General features: G+C 47.2%; 1 long non-coding RNA gene across 2 annotated transcripts; it reads left to right on the forward strand.

The window, feature by feature from the left end:
* The first annotated feature begins 8 nt into the window (after window positions 1–8).
* Window positions 9–10,822, forward strand: LOC116099655. Of its 2 annotated transcripts, XR_004122337.1 has the most exons (4): window positions 9–730; window positions 851–1,033; window positions 3,453–3,706; window positions 4,879–10,822. It is a non-coding gene; the product is annotated as an uncharacterized LOC116099655 (long non-coding RNA). The 2 variants fall into 2 exon arrangements; XR_004122336.1 differs by having other exon boundaries at window positions 3,453–6,550.
* The last annotated feature ends 3,017 nt before the right edge of the window (window positions 10,823–13,839 follow it).

The following is a 13,839-nucleotide window of genomic DNA, read 5'->3' on the forward strand; positions in this document are numbered from 1 at the left end:
ATCCGCGCGCTCGCCGGCGGCGGCCGAGTGGGGCGACGCCGAGGGGCGGGCCCGGCGCGGCCCGGCCGGCGATTGGTCCTATCCGCTTCGGGGGCGGGGCAGGGAGGAGCGGCGCGAGCGGGCTGCAAAGGGGCGGGAGCCGAGAACTTTCTAGAGAAGCGGTTTAACGGGTTGGGGCTCTTGGACTGAGGGTATTGGAGTGGTTTGGTCTTTTTGTTTGTTTCGTTTTGTCTTACGGTTTGCTTTTCTGGTTGATGGTCTTAGGGGTGCCCTCCTCTCCTACACCGGGACCTCTGGGATTTCGAAGATCACAGTCTTCCCTATGTCATTCCTCCCCACCCCCACCCCACCCCCTCTGCCCGCGTCTAAGCGATTTTTCCAGATCCTTCTCTATCTATCCTCGGGACTCCCAAGTCCGGGCCTGCCTGGTGGCCTGCCCTGTTCACCCAGGCCCACAGTGTAATAGCTGGAGACAGGCAGTCAGATGTGAAGTGGCAAAGGTCGGGCCTCCCGTGATTGTGCCACAGAGGCCCGTGGTTCCAGGCGTGGGCACCTGAGTAGTGTGGGAAAGAGAGGTCGAGGGAGTGAAAGCGTGGGCCCAGGAAGGAACAGTTTCAGCCCAGGTGCACAAATTGGACACAAGTTTGCCCTCCCTGCAGCCTGGCAGGCCCACCACATGAGCTGCTTTCTAAAATGCCAGGAGCAGATTTATAAGAGTCAAAGACTTGGGGTACGTGTGTTAAAATACTTTCTCTCCCACCATACTAAGCAGCCTTTTTTGGTTAGTACCAGAACACAAAATGGTCAGCTCACGCGGAAAAAAAAAATCTCCTTTCCCCCTTTACTAAAGGTGAATGGGAATGAAGCTTTTCTTCTCAATCTGCTGCTCCTAAGAGATGCCCGTGGAGTTCCGAGTCTGTGTGGTTAAAACCATAAAGCTCTAATTACTGAAACAATGATGGCTTGATCTGCTGGCTTGATGGAAGATCCGTTTGGAGAGGTCCTGACCCTTCCCAACCGGATAGACAGCCTGGTGAGTGCTATCAGAGCTACCTATTACTGGCTTTGTGAATTTTCATTCCAGTGTAATGAACTTTTTGTCTCTATGTGCCCAGCATGGTGTTGTTCGTTGTACTAAGCAAGTGATGGCATTTAAGTAGGTAATAGGCTTTTTACTTGGTGCCTGTGAGATGGCTCAGTGGGTGTTGGTGCTTTTGAAAGTCCTTAGGCCTGGGTTTGATCCTTAACACCCACAGTATTGAGAAAACTCCTCCAAAGTTGTCTTTTGACATTTGTGCCCTATTATCCCTCCCAAAGGAGTGAAATAAAAACCACCACCACCACCACCACCACCACGCCTTTAACCCCAGCACTTGGGAGGCAGAGGCAGGCAGATTTCTGGGTTCAAGGCCAGCCTGGTCTACAGAGTGAGTTCCAGGACAGCTGGGACTACATAGAGAAATCCTGTCTTGAAAAACCAAACAAGACAACAACAACAACAACAACAAAACCCCAAAACTTATAATGGTTTAAGTATGTTAGGTATTTTATTGTAGTCCTTCCTGATGGAACCCAACAAACGGGATGTAGAAGAAACCCATTCTTTCCAGCAATTTATAGTCTTATGAGTTTAACCATGATCTTACTTCTCAGGTGGCTAGAGACACTGACAGAGAATGTGCAAGGGGGGTGGCTACTCGAGTAGTGAAGGCTCTTGGTAGTGAATGAAGGCTCTTGGTAGTGAATGAAGGCTCTTGTATACACTGGCTTACACATGGTACTCGCATATGTACCTGCTGATTATGGAGAGACTCTGGTAGGCCTTTGGGTGTTCTCTGGCACAGTAGTTTATGATGGAGAAGGTATGTATATTAGCAGTGAGTTTGTGTCTCTTACTTGAAAACAGCGTCGTTGTCATAGGCCTAACTCTGATCTCATGCAGTACCTACCAACTGAGCACTCAGCACCAGTGCGTGCCTGCAGACTGCGTGGACAAAGTAGCCTAAGGTTATGGTAGACAGTGCTTGTTGGTTAGCAACAAGCAAAGGGTTGGCTCACCTTACAGTCTAGCTGTCAAAACTGGGGCAGGTGGCCTCATTTGTAAGCCTCCTTCTCTTGTCTGTGAGTCCTGTCAGTAGAGTGGTGACCCTGTGGTTACAAAGGAGGGAATGTTTCCCGGGTGTCTAGCTCAGCACTTGGCTTCCGGTAGCAAGTGGATAAGTGAAGGCCACTGCTGTGATGTGATGTGTGTGGGGACGGCGGTGAGCATGGAGCACTGTGGTGGTAAGAGCGTGGAGCACTGCAGTAAGAGCGTGGAGCACTGCAGTAAGAGGGAATGTGTCCTTTGAGGACATGAGGACAGGTATCCAGTGAGAGGGCCCACCCTTGGTGTTGCAGCTGTGGATGGAGGCCAACAGACAGCACTGAGGTCTGGAATCTCAGGGGAATCTCAGGGCAGGGCTATGTGCATGGAGTTTTTCCTGGTTGTATATGTCACTTTTTTTTACATGTATGGGTATTTTGCCTGTATGTCTGTCTGGGAGCTATGTGTGTACAGTGTCCATGAGGCCTAAAGAGGGCACCAGATCCCCCAGGCTGGCATTAGATCACTGTGTGCTATCATGTAAAGCTGGGAATTGAACCCAGGCCTTCTGGAAGAATGGCCAGCCTAAAGCTTGCTTATGTGTATCCGTCTTAGGAAGCACCTCGGTCTCCTCCACCTGTTTCCCCTACTCATTAAATAATATTGTCATGTGTGAGTGTGTGCCCGTATGTATATATGTGCTTTTCTCTAGCCCTTCCTGCCTAAAAAACTCATTTCCTGTTATTGTACTGTATGGTGTGTGTGTGTGTGTGTGTGTGTGTGTGTGTTTCAGCATGGATGTTCCACAGGACAAGTAGAGGTCAGAAAACAACTTTGTGGAGTCAGCTCTCACCTTCCACCTTGACGTGGACTCCAGGGAGAGAACTCAGCACATCAGGTTGTCATTGCAAAGTGTTTTTAGTGGATGAGCCCTATTCATCTGTCCAACCACTCAATCCCCCTCCCCCCCCCCCCCCCCCCCCCCCGACACCTCCATCTCAAGACAGGGTTTCTCTGTGTAGCCCTGGCTGTCCTGGAGCTCACTATGTAGACCAGTCTGGCCTTGAACTCACAGACACCCACTTGCCTCTGCCTCCCCAGGGCTGGGATTAAAGGTATGCGCCTGGCTCTCAGTCCATCCACCTTTTGAGACAAGGTTTGACACCGAACCCACACTAGCTGACTGGCCACTTAGAGAGCTCTGGGATCCTCTTGTTTCTTCTCAAACAGGAAGGTTAAACAACAGGTTTCTTGTTTTCCTTCCCCAACCCTGTTTTCTCTATAGGATTTTGTCTGTTGTAGATATCTTGCTTAGAGAATGATGCTTTTTAAATGTCTTGCATTAAAATTGTAATTTTATGTTTTTGAGGAATGACAGCACGGAAGAGAGAGGAACAATTGAAAACAAAAGAAAAGGATTCTTCAGAGAAGAAACAGAAGTGGAAACTAGAACGTGTGGAACAGATTTTCCCAGAATGCAAACAAAAATACTGCTAAAGATGATGAAAACAAACAAACAAACAGAGGAAAATAATGAAGTGAAATGCACGCAGGAGTCAGATGGGAGGCCCAGCCTGTTCTGCCCTGGTGCTGCAGCACTGAGCAGTGTTTTGTACGTTCCAGGTTGGAAGTCTTGCTTGCCTTCAGGTTTTTCAGCCAGCATGCAAAGTAATGGGTTTCGTTATGGCCTTTCACGTATAGACGCCACTCTCCTTTGTTCTTGTCCCCTGTCCTCTCCTCCTCCTCTCCCCGCTTTGTCTGTCTTCTCCCTTTTCCCAAGTGGTTTCTCCTTCTGCTTTCATCTCCTACACACATTTAATACATTTAGATTCCACACGTGAGAAAACGTAAGTGCTCAAGTCTGGCTTATTTTGCTTAGCATGCTCTTCAGTTCCATCCTCCTTTCTGCGTGGCTGAGTAGCATTTCACTGTGCATATATAGCACATTTTAAAACTTGCCTGTTGTTGCTGGACTCCTTGCCCTCTCCATGGTTAGCGTGTGGAGCGTGCAGCAGTCGGGCGGAAGCCCCGCGGCCACTTCATCAGACTTAGCCTAGGTCTTTTTGTTTGCTGTTGCTTGAAATGTCTCCAAAGATCTTCTGTTACTGCTGGTCCACAGCGTGCATTTTATGAGTTGGAGAGATGTTTCAGCCCTTAGGCTCACAACTAAAATGTCAAAATGCATTTTACGTGCTATGTTCATAGCTAGACCCCCCCTGTAACCCTTATTACTGTTTTTATGTTTTGGAAGTGAGGTCTCACCATGTATTCCACAGTGGCCTCAGTCCTTGTGCCTTCTGCTTTCCAGATGCTTGGATTAAAGGCCTGTGCTACTAAGGCCCCTCCCTTTTTTTTTCCCTCTCATTTCCAACTGGGCAGTTCAGTGGCTTTAAATATAATGTAATGTTGTGCAACCACACAATGTTGATTTTTTGTTTGTTTTTATTAGTCTCCTATAGCCTAGGCTGGCCTTGACTACTATGTGGCCAAGGGTGACCTTGAACTTCTGATTCCCCTCCTTCTATCTCCCAGCTTCTGGGATTATGCACTATCATAGTTGGCTTCTTGTTGTATTGTCATAGAATCTTGTTGATCTCAAACTCATAATCCCCCTCCCTTTACCCGCTAATGCTGGTATTCTGTGCACCCATACCACAGTTCTTGCTCTAAGCAACAAGTTTGTGGTAGTTTGCTGCACCTGTTGTCTGTCCAGTATTCAGTGTTCAGCAAGGGATGTGGAAGGAGTTCTTGCGACTCTCAGCCCATGTTGATTTGTTCTACCATATTGTTTGCAGTGGAAGGGAGCCAGGGGTGTTGCAAGTGCTGGGACAGCAGGAGAAGGCCACCCCAGGATGTACCTGAGCATCTGTGCACATCTGTGGAGGAGGCGTAGATGAATCCCATCCTGTAAGAGTTGAAGGTGTGAGAATCCTGAGGTGGAGGCTGCTGGATTCTGGGAGCCAAGAAACTGGCCTCTGAGACACTTAGGTTCTATGTGTGGCTGGATGAGGAGGAGAGGAACACTGAGGAAGATCTCCCCCACACACCCTCAGCTCCTTCTCCTCAGCTGTGGTGGACAAGCAAATGGTCCCACCTAATTCCATGAGCCATGTTGATTCTGTCAGCGAGGGAGTGGGAATCTGGGAGGCCAAGGCCACCTTCTTTCTCCTTGGGCCCTCGGGCTCATTTGATTTTTCATTGTGTTCACCTCCCACCCCTAGGACTTGCTCACTGATACTACTGGAAGATGACGTGGGTTTGTTACTTAGTCTTATCAACATTTTACCTAATGCTGTATCCTGAAAAGACAGGGACCTAGTGTTGGAGTGAGATTGGGGTCAGGACTGAGGCACAAGATTCCAGAATACACTGCTGTGCGGAACCTGGGGCAGTATACAGTTGTCCTCTATCACCCTGTCCTGGTGGCACACTACCCCATAGTGGGATTATGGGCTTCATGGTTTCCCGTGTCCCTTTGCTTCAGAATCTCTAACTGCAGAATCTCTAGCTTCAGGCCTGGGACTCTAGGATGCCTCCAGACCAGTGGTGACTTTACTGTTTTCTTTCCTTCTATCTTCCTTTGGGAAGGTCAAAATCAAGTCCTCCCTGATTGCTCCTCCTGACTAAGAGGTCTTTTCTTGGCTGCATATATCTGGTGTTGAGTGACTGACATCATATTTCAGGTCATCACGGGGTCCTGGTCTCACGTGTTCTTGTCACAGTTATGGGTGGGGCGCATGTCTTGCTTTTGAATAAGATTACCAACTTCTGGGCTCAAATCAAGGATGCCTGGGGCTTGGGACAGTTAGAATCTGCTGCTGTGTGGAGCAGGCTTTCTGTTTACTGGGAGGGCTTCTGTGTGTAAGTGACCCATCAGCAGGTGCTCCTCTGCTCCTAGCATGTTCTCCCTTCATTTATCTGTTCACTTAGCAAACATCTCCTGTTTACTGAACTCCCCGTATGAGCGACAAAGCTTTCAGAGATGACTGGCGGCCTCTCTGTCGTGGTTGTCTTGAGCAGTTAGTTGTTCTGCAGCTTTGCAGCTTTCCCTGCCTCTGTGCACTTCCTTTGAGTTTGGTTACAAACCAAACCCATTAGGCTAACCGAGATGCCTATTGACATATGAAAACAAGACACTGGTGGTCAGGTTCTCCTAGCATCCCTCAGTCCCTACCTGTTTGAGGCCCTCCTGGCTGGCATACCCCACCCCCTACCCTGAATTCTCCAGCCGGAGTACTGGTCTGGGCTCCCCGCCTCCCAGCTCCTCTGGCCCCTGTATAAGTCACCGATTTTGGTTACACCTGTCTCTTGACCCCGGCTGCCCCCCTTGGTCTGCTGCTCCTCTCTTGCTTTCCTTCCCCCTTTCGTCACATGGCCCCGCTCAGTCTGGCCGTGTTCACTCTGGACTCTCCCAGATGTCTCCATCTCTACCTGTTTTCTCCCTTATATCTATAATAAAAACTTCAGCCCCTTCGGAGCAGTCATGTTCTCCTTTTATTTCTTTTTTTCATTCAGTTCACAGCTGTGCCTCCAATCCCAAGCTTCTCCCTAATCCTTTGTCTCTGTTAGGTGTTAGGCAAATTTCCAGACAATTAGACCAGCCCTAGCAGCTGAGGTATTGCTTCTCCTCACCAGAAGGGGGCATGTGAGATCACATGACTCGCTGAAGCCAGGAGATCCTAATTGGAGTCTGGATTTAGGTCCAAGGCTGAAAACCCAGAAGACTAAAGACTCCCCATTTTACAGAGGGGGTAAGTTTAAATAAAACGTTGCTAGTGGTTAAGGTCGGGTCTTGATATATAAGCAGAAATCACAGTGAACAGTGACTGCTTTCCTTGTTAAAGCAGTAGAGGCAGTGACAGTGTAGAGAGAGGAACAATAAAATTCAAAGTCTGCTCTTGCCCAACAACCGCTGACACCGTGAACACGGGACGGTGAACTGACAAAACTGGGTGGCCAACCACTCAGCCCAACTTGTCTCCAACAGTTGTTCCAATAACTAGGCTACAAGCCGAGGGAGAGCCCAAACGTTTCGAAATGGCTCTCGGATCTCTCTGCAGCTCCTGTTCTTTAGTCCAAAGGTAGACAGTATGCAGGCTGATAGGTAGAGATGAGGAGGACGGGTAATACTTGAGTCTAGAAGGGCAGAAAGATGCTCTCTGTTTTCACCTAATTTTTGAGTTAGTTGCTTAGTGTGATAGGTTTCCTCTTTCAAATTTGTCTTAAAAATATATTCAGTGTTTTGTTTTCAAAAGAACAAAACCAAAAAAAAAAAAATTCAGTCTTTCTCTGCCATTGACTATCCCTATTTGTCGTCTCCAAATCTTTTTGGAAAGCTTAAATTCTAGAAAACTGACTTGGGTTTGTAGCTCTTAGGAGGTCGAGACTCATCTGTGGCAATCACGGCTAGGCCTCAACAGTCACATGACCACAGTATGCTTTTGTTGTACGAAAGCCTTTAGAAGAACAGAAAGAAATCTCCTGTAGTCTGTGGTCAGTTCGTTTAGATGGCTTTGTTTCTTTGAACCTGGGGGCAGTGGGGCAGACAGCAGCTGTTGACACTGTCAGCATCGCCTGTGACAGCAGTGAATGTGACTGTCTAAACTGGAGAGGAAGGCCGCCTGTGTGAGGGACGTGTAAATCCACCCACGTGTGAGCATACCTAGTTCCTGTGGGAAGAAAATGTCTTCTTCATTCTCTGTGTGGCAATAATCAGACCCAGCATCTCGTCTGGGATGATGTGTATGATGTGACGTCTTCACGCATCAGTTTCCCACAGAGTACTCCACATGTTTCCATGTCACAGGTAGTATTAGTGTCAGTGGACTGGGGAAAACCCAGTGTAGATCAAGGCACCATACATAGAGTGTGATGCCTTCTGCCGCTCAGCGCTCAAGGTCTCAAAGGCCTGTCCACCCCTGCTGACCGAGCTAGCCTTCTGGCTGTGTTACAGGCTGAAGCCTCTGGGTCTGGTCTCACCTTGCTAAACTCTTGCACAATTTTTAGTCACTCTTTTTCCAGCTCCTGGTCCTGGATCATCTTCTCAAAGGCATGGAACTGTTTCTGTTCTAACCGGTGCAGCCTTTGCTCTCTTTACCAGTGCTTGCAGGATGGCCATGTGCTGCCCACGGGCTGGGAGCATTCTGACTCTCTCACCCTCTCTTTTTAGTTCCTCCTTCTTTCATATGTTTATCCAAACCCACCTCGGGCCCCTCTGCCTAGGAAAACAAGTCCGGTAATTTCTTGACTGTCAGGAACAGTGGCTACTTTTGACCTTGCCATCCAGGAATTGGTGCATAAAGGACTTGATGTACCTGCTGTAGAGGATAAAGGCATGTTCAATGTTGCTTGCTTGAGTGAACGGATGCCATGTCGATGACTTGCTCCTGAGTGGGTGTACTGACAGGGTGGAGTATTGAATTCCACTGCATTCTCAAGCTGGGGAAGGATCTTCACCCTGTCTTTGGGTGGAAGGGTGATATTTCCATGGTTAGACATCAGACCCAAAACCTCTGATTCAGATTTCTGCCTTCAGAATACAGCCACATGGAAGAATCTTTTGTTTTGAGCTCCATCTTGTTTGAAGACGGGTATCTCTGACACACAGAAGAGGTAATAATGTCAGTCACAGCTACAAGGGGTTGAGATGCAGTAATATGGTTTTTCTGGGTTGCTGACGCTAAATACCACATGTGTCCAGTTTGGAGACTAGTCACTTGGGATTATCCGATTTATTCATGGATAATTCCATGGAAGTTCCAAAGTTCTAATGGGTGCTGATAGATTTGGAGGGAGAACAATGTCATAAAGCAGGCAGTAGCTAATAGGAAGGTCAGATACCTAGCCAAAAGATGGGATTGTCTGGAGATTATGGCAGGAGAACTTCAGCAACCCTGACTGGTGGAGTGTAGGCAGGTGGAAGCCCATAGGGCAGGCATGACAATACTTCTTTCCTGTGGCTCCTAGCTTAGGGAGATCATCTCAGTGTTTCTTATAAGTGTTCATTAACAAAGTTACCTATAATTTTCAGGTGTTTTCCTACAGGTTCCCAAATAGGGAAGATCATAAGGAGCAGGATAGCCATGGGAGCCCAGGGCCAAGTGTGGGCTGAGGTGAGGTGAGGTGCTAAGGCAGGTCCCTTCCTGTGATTCTCTAAAGAGAGCAGGGAAGAGGTACTTGAACTGAGTCTTGGAAGGTGATAGGTGTTTCCCAGTGCACAAGGCTGGGGGGCGGGGACATCCCAGACAGGTGAGAGCACAGCATCACTACAAGGCTAGGGGGGTGGGGACATCCCAGGCAGGTGAGAGCGCAGCATCACATATGCTTAGCCATTTAAAGAAACAGGAAGTTTATCCTGCCCCAAAGTTCTTCACTTTCCTCTCTCCTTTGAAGCGGATTCTCTTTATTTTCAGTATCAAAGACTTTTACCCTTTGAAGTCTGAAACTTAGGAAGGATGCTACATGCTTCCTTCCGCTTTCTGATTGAATTTGAGGCCCATTCTACAGAAGGGAATCCATTTAATATTACAAACCTGGTCAGGAACTCAGGCTAAGGAGATCATAGACATGAGTGGGGGAAGTTACTTCTGATGTTTGAATGTGATGTGCCCACCAAATGCTTTCCATGTGTTGTGTCTTGCCCATGGTCCCATGCTGTCATCTGCTCTGCTCTGAGAACCTTCTCCTCGCTCTGAACAGCACTTAATGCAGAGGCTCTCGTCTAACTGCTCAGGACTCAGAAATGAGTTGGGGTGCTCCATCCAAAATGGAACATGTTTGTTACTCCTCACCAGGCTCATGGAAGCGGGGGCAGAGGGAGGGTTCGAGTGATGTGGGGCACTGCTGTCTTCCAGCAGTTCTGATTACCTACACAAAACCAGAGCAAGATTTGGCTCACCAACATTCTATCACAGAGCAGGGAGCGCTCCTGAGGCCCTGCCACTCCCTGAGGACTTGTAGGCAGTTAAAGGTTGCTAGGAGAGAGGGTCTCTAAGGCACAGTCTTTCCCTGAGGACCTGTGGGCAGAGTTAGAAGTACTTTGTTTAGTGTTGTACCTACCAGTGAGTTGTCCTGCTCCTTCAATTGACTCACCAAGGGAAAAAGTGGGAGCGGATCAGCAGTGGGAGGGGCCAAGAGGGGGCCATGGGGATGAATGGGGTCAAAGTGAATATGCATGAATGAAATAGCAAAGTGAAACCCACTGCTTTGCTATTAGCATATTAATAATACATTAATAAAATGAAACTAAACAACCAAGCAAACAGCTTGGCATATTACAAGAGTACCTGTAGGGCTTAGTACTCTCAACATTGGTGGAATCTGTTAAAATAGGATATGTTACTAGGGATGTAGCTCAGTGACAGAATGTTTATCTAACATGTACAAACCTCTGAGGACAGCCTCAGAACTGTAAATAATTGCTTTAAGTGGCAGATCTGGTAATATGTTTCATCTAGACTGTGAAATGTACAGCAAAGTCCTTGGAAGAACATGAACATTGTCTGCTACACCATCTGGATATGTTACTTTTTTGATGTCTCCCTTTATTTGCACTTACATATGTATACATGTATGCATTCACACAGGGATAAATAAATGTATGTGTTATATATATGTATTTATATGTACTATATATGTATATATATATATACTGGCTATGACTATGTACACATATATCCACATGTGGTTAAGTTGTATAAAATTATATACATGTATTATAATTTTCTCTTAATTTTCAAATGTATGGTTTTTTTTTTAGTTTTTCAAGACAGGATTTTTCTGTGTAGCCCTAGCTGTCCTGGAACTCACTCTGTAGACCAGGCTGGCCTCAAACTCAGAAATCCACCTGCCTCTGCCTCCCAAGTGCTGGGATTAAAGGTGTGCGCCACCACCGCCTGGCTGTATGTTTTATTTTTACTTAAAAAAATTTGACTGTTTTGCTTTCAAGAGTGTGTTTCTGTATCACATGTGTGCAGTGTCTGCAAGAGCCAGAAGAGGGCGATGGAGACCCTTGAGCCAAAGTTATGAATGGTTGCGAGCCACCTTGTGAGCACCGAGAATTGACTTCAGTCCGCTACGAGAGCAGATAGTGCTGTTAAACATCATGTCATCATCTCTGTAGCCTTGTATGCGTTCTTTATTAACACACAATTAGGAGGTTAATTTAAAATAAGCAAGTTAATTGACCAACTCAGTATTTTCCAAAATAAAAAAAAACAAAAACAAAAACAAGAATTATATCACAAGTCTGAAACCCAAAGGAAAAATGATAGCATAGCCACCTCTGGTAGATACCACTCTAGACTTGGAACAAGTGCTGAGCCTGGGCTCAGGGGCAGGTGGCTCTCTTTGAATAAAGGTTCTGTTGAGCCCCAAACACTGAACAGAGTCTTGCAGCAGCAGTAGACCCAGGAGCAGGCTTGCTTTCTGCTTTCTGGAAACGCTGTTGCCTGGCTTCATGTGGCCGCTCCCTAGTCTTTAGTGTTTTGTGTATGGTAACTTAAATAAGATGTCCTCTGTAGTGTTGGCATTTGAATGCTTGGTCTCTAGCTGGTAGCACTACCTGGATAGGTTTAGGAGGTATGGCCTTATTGGGGGAAGTGTGTCACTGGGGGAAGGCTTTTAAGAGCTGAAGGCAGGATGCTCCATCCAAGTGTACTTTGTGCTTGTGATTCAAGATGTGAGCCTTCAGCTCCCTGCTCTTGCCACCACACCCTGGCTCAGCCATCATGGGCAGTTCCTTGGGAACTGTCAGACCCTTCCTTCAGAGAGTCGCCATGCCTAGGGTGCTTATCATAGTAGGAGGTAACCAGGACACAACAGTAATGAGCTTGTAAATTTTATTTCCATTTTGGTGATGGTATTCTCTTTATTTTTGTGATGCTGCTTTATTGGAAGCTTGGAGGGGTATTTAAAAAATTCAGATAGAATTGTAAATGTGATTCCTGGGGTCTTAATTATGGAGCTCTGTTAGCATCCCTTCTAGGCTCTGCCCAACAGTTACCTGGCAACAGCCAGGTAGGCCTGGCTTCCTGTAAAAGGGACTATTTGGGCCCACTTCTCCCTCTTACTCTCTTACTCTTTTACTTTCTTGCTTTCTCTGTCTCTCTGTCTCTCCTCTCCCCTTTCCCCTTTCCCCCTCTCTTCACGTGTTCATGGCCAGGCTCTTCCTTTTTCTCTCTCTCTGTCTGCCTCTATTCCCTTCTCAACTCCCCCTTTTCTGTCTCTAAATACATTCTGTTCTATACTATACCCATTGCATGGCTGGTACCTCAAGGGAAAGGATGCCTCAGCTTGGGCCCGCTGAGGTACCCTTCTCACCTCACCATACCTGCTCTATCAAACATATTCTGGCTCTCTTTTTATAAAACACAACAACTGTGGTTTTATATTAAAAGCTTTTAAACTCGTTATTTTATGTGTATGAGTGTTTTGCATGTATGTAAGTCTTCCAATTTGTGTACAGTAGCTGAAGAGGTCAGAAAAGGTATTGACTGTCCTTGGGACTAGTTATAGGGGGTTGTGGACTGCCACATAGGTGCTGGGAATTGAACTCAGCTCCTCTGGCAGATGTTACCAAAAGTTTCTTGAGTTTCTGCTATCGTCGTTCCTCAGAGACAGTTCAGTACTAACTGGTCTGTTGCCCCCAGTTGTTGCTCAGGTTTTAGGGTCATTTTGTGGTTACCAGTCACAGACTAGGTAAAATCAGGGTCCCCCTTTGGAGTTCTTAGTCTCATTAATAGAATTTAGGAGTGGACTCAAATGGAGACTTGAGGACAATTTTATTATAGTTTCAAAGAAACCCATCCCATGGCAGCGCGGCAGGCAAGCCCTAGCCTCAGCTGCTGCTGTGGGGAGGAGAGGAGAGAGTGGAGGAGAGGAGAGTGGAGGAGAGGAGAGTGGAGGAGAGGAGAGTGGAGGAGAGGAGAGTGGAGGAGAGAAGAGTGGAGGAGAGGAGAGTGGAGAAGAGCAGAAAACCCGGGCTGTGGAAGCCAGCATGGAGGGCAGGCCTGGCAGAGAAGCTGTCACATGGTGGGAGGAGGACTTGAGGGACGGAATGAGAAGCCCACAGTGTTCTTGTAGGGAAAGCCCAGAGAGTTTAAAATGCTTAGAAAAGAGAAGAAAAGGTAAAGCTATGCTTTCTGAAAAATTCAGAAAAGAGGTCAGACTTAGGCGTCTAATGGCAGCAGCTTGTTCGTAAGCTTCTGATGCCTTTCCTTTTTATGTTTATTTTTTAACACATTAATTTGTGTTTGTGTGAGTATATATGCATGGGCTCACATGCCAAAGCACACGTGGAGGCCAGAGAATAATCCACAGGGGACAGTTCTCTTCTTCTATCACGTGGGTTCTGGGGATTGAACTCACGTCGACAGGCTTGGCAGCAAGTTCCTTTACCTGCTGAGCCAACTTGTTTTGAGGCAGGGTCCTATGTAGCCCAGGATGGACCTTACCTTGTTAAGTAGCCAAGGATGTCTACATTTCTGATTCTCTTGCCTCCAACTTCCAAGTGCTGGAGTAGAAGATGAACTAACACACCTAGGTTATGTGGTGCTGGAGACCAGATGCAGGGCCCTGTGCATACTGTGCTGGCATTCCACCAACCAACCACACCTTACTGAATGCAGGGCCCTGTGCATACTGTACTGGCATTCTACCAACCAACGACACCTCACTGAGTGCAGGGCTCTGTGCATACTGTGCTGGCATTCCACCAACCAAGCACACCTCACTGAGTGCAGGGCCCTGTGCATACT

The sequence above is a fragment of the Mastomys coucha genome, unplaced genomic scaffold (assembly GCF_008632895.1).
Source record: "Mastomys coucha isolate ucsf_1 unplaced genomic scaffold, UCSF_Mcou_1 pScaffold20, whole genome shotgun sequence".
NCBI lineage: Eukaryota > Metazoa > Chordata > Mammalia > Rodentia > Muridae > Mastomys > Mastomys coucha.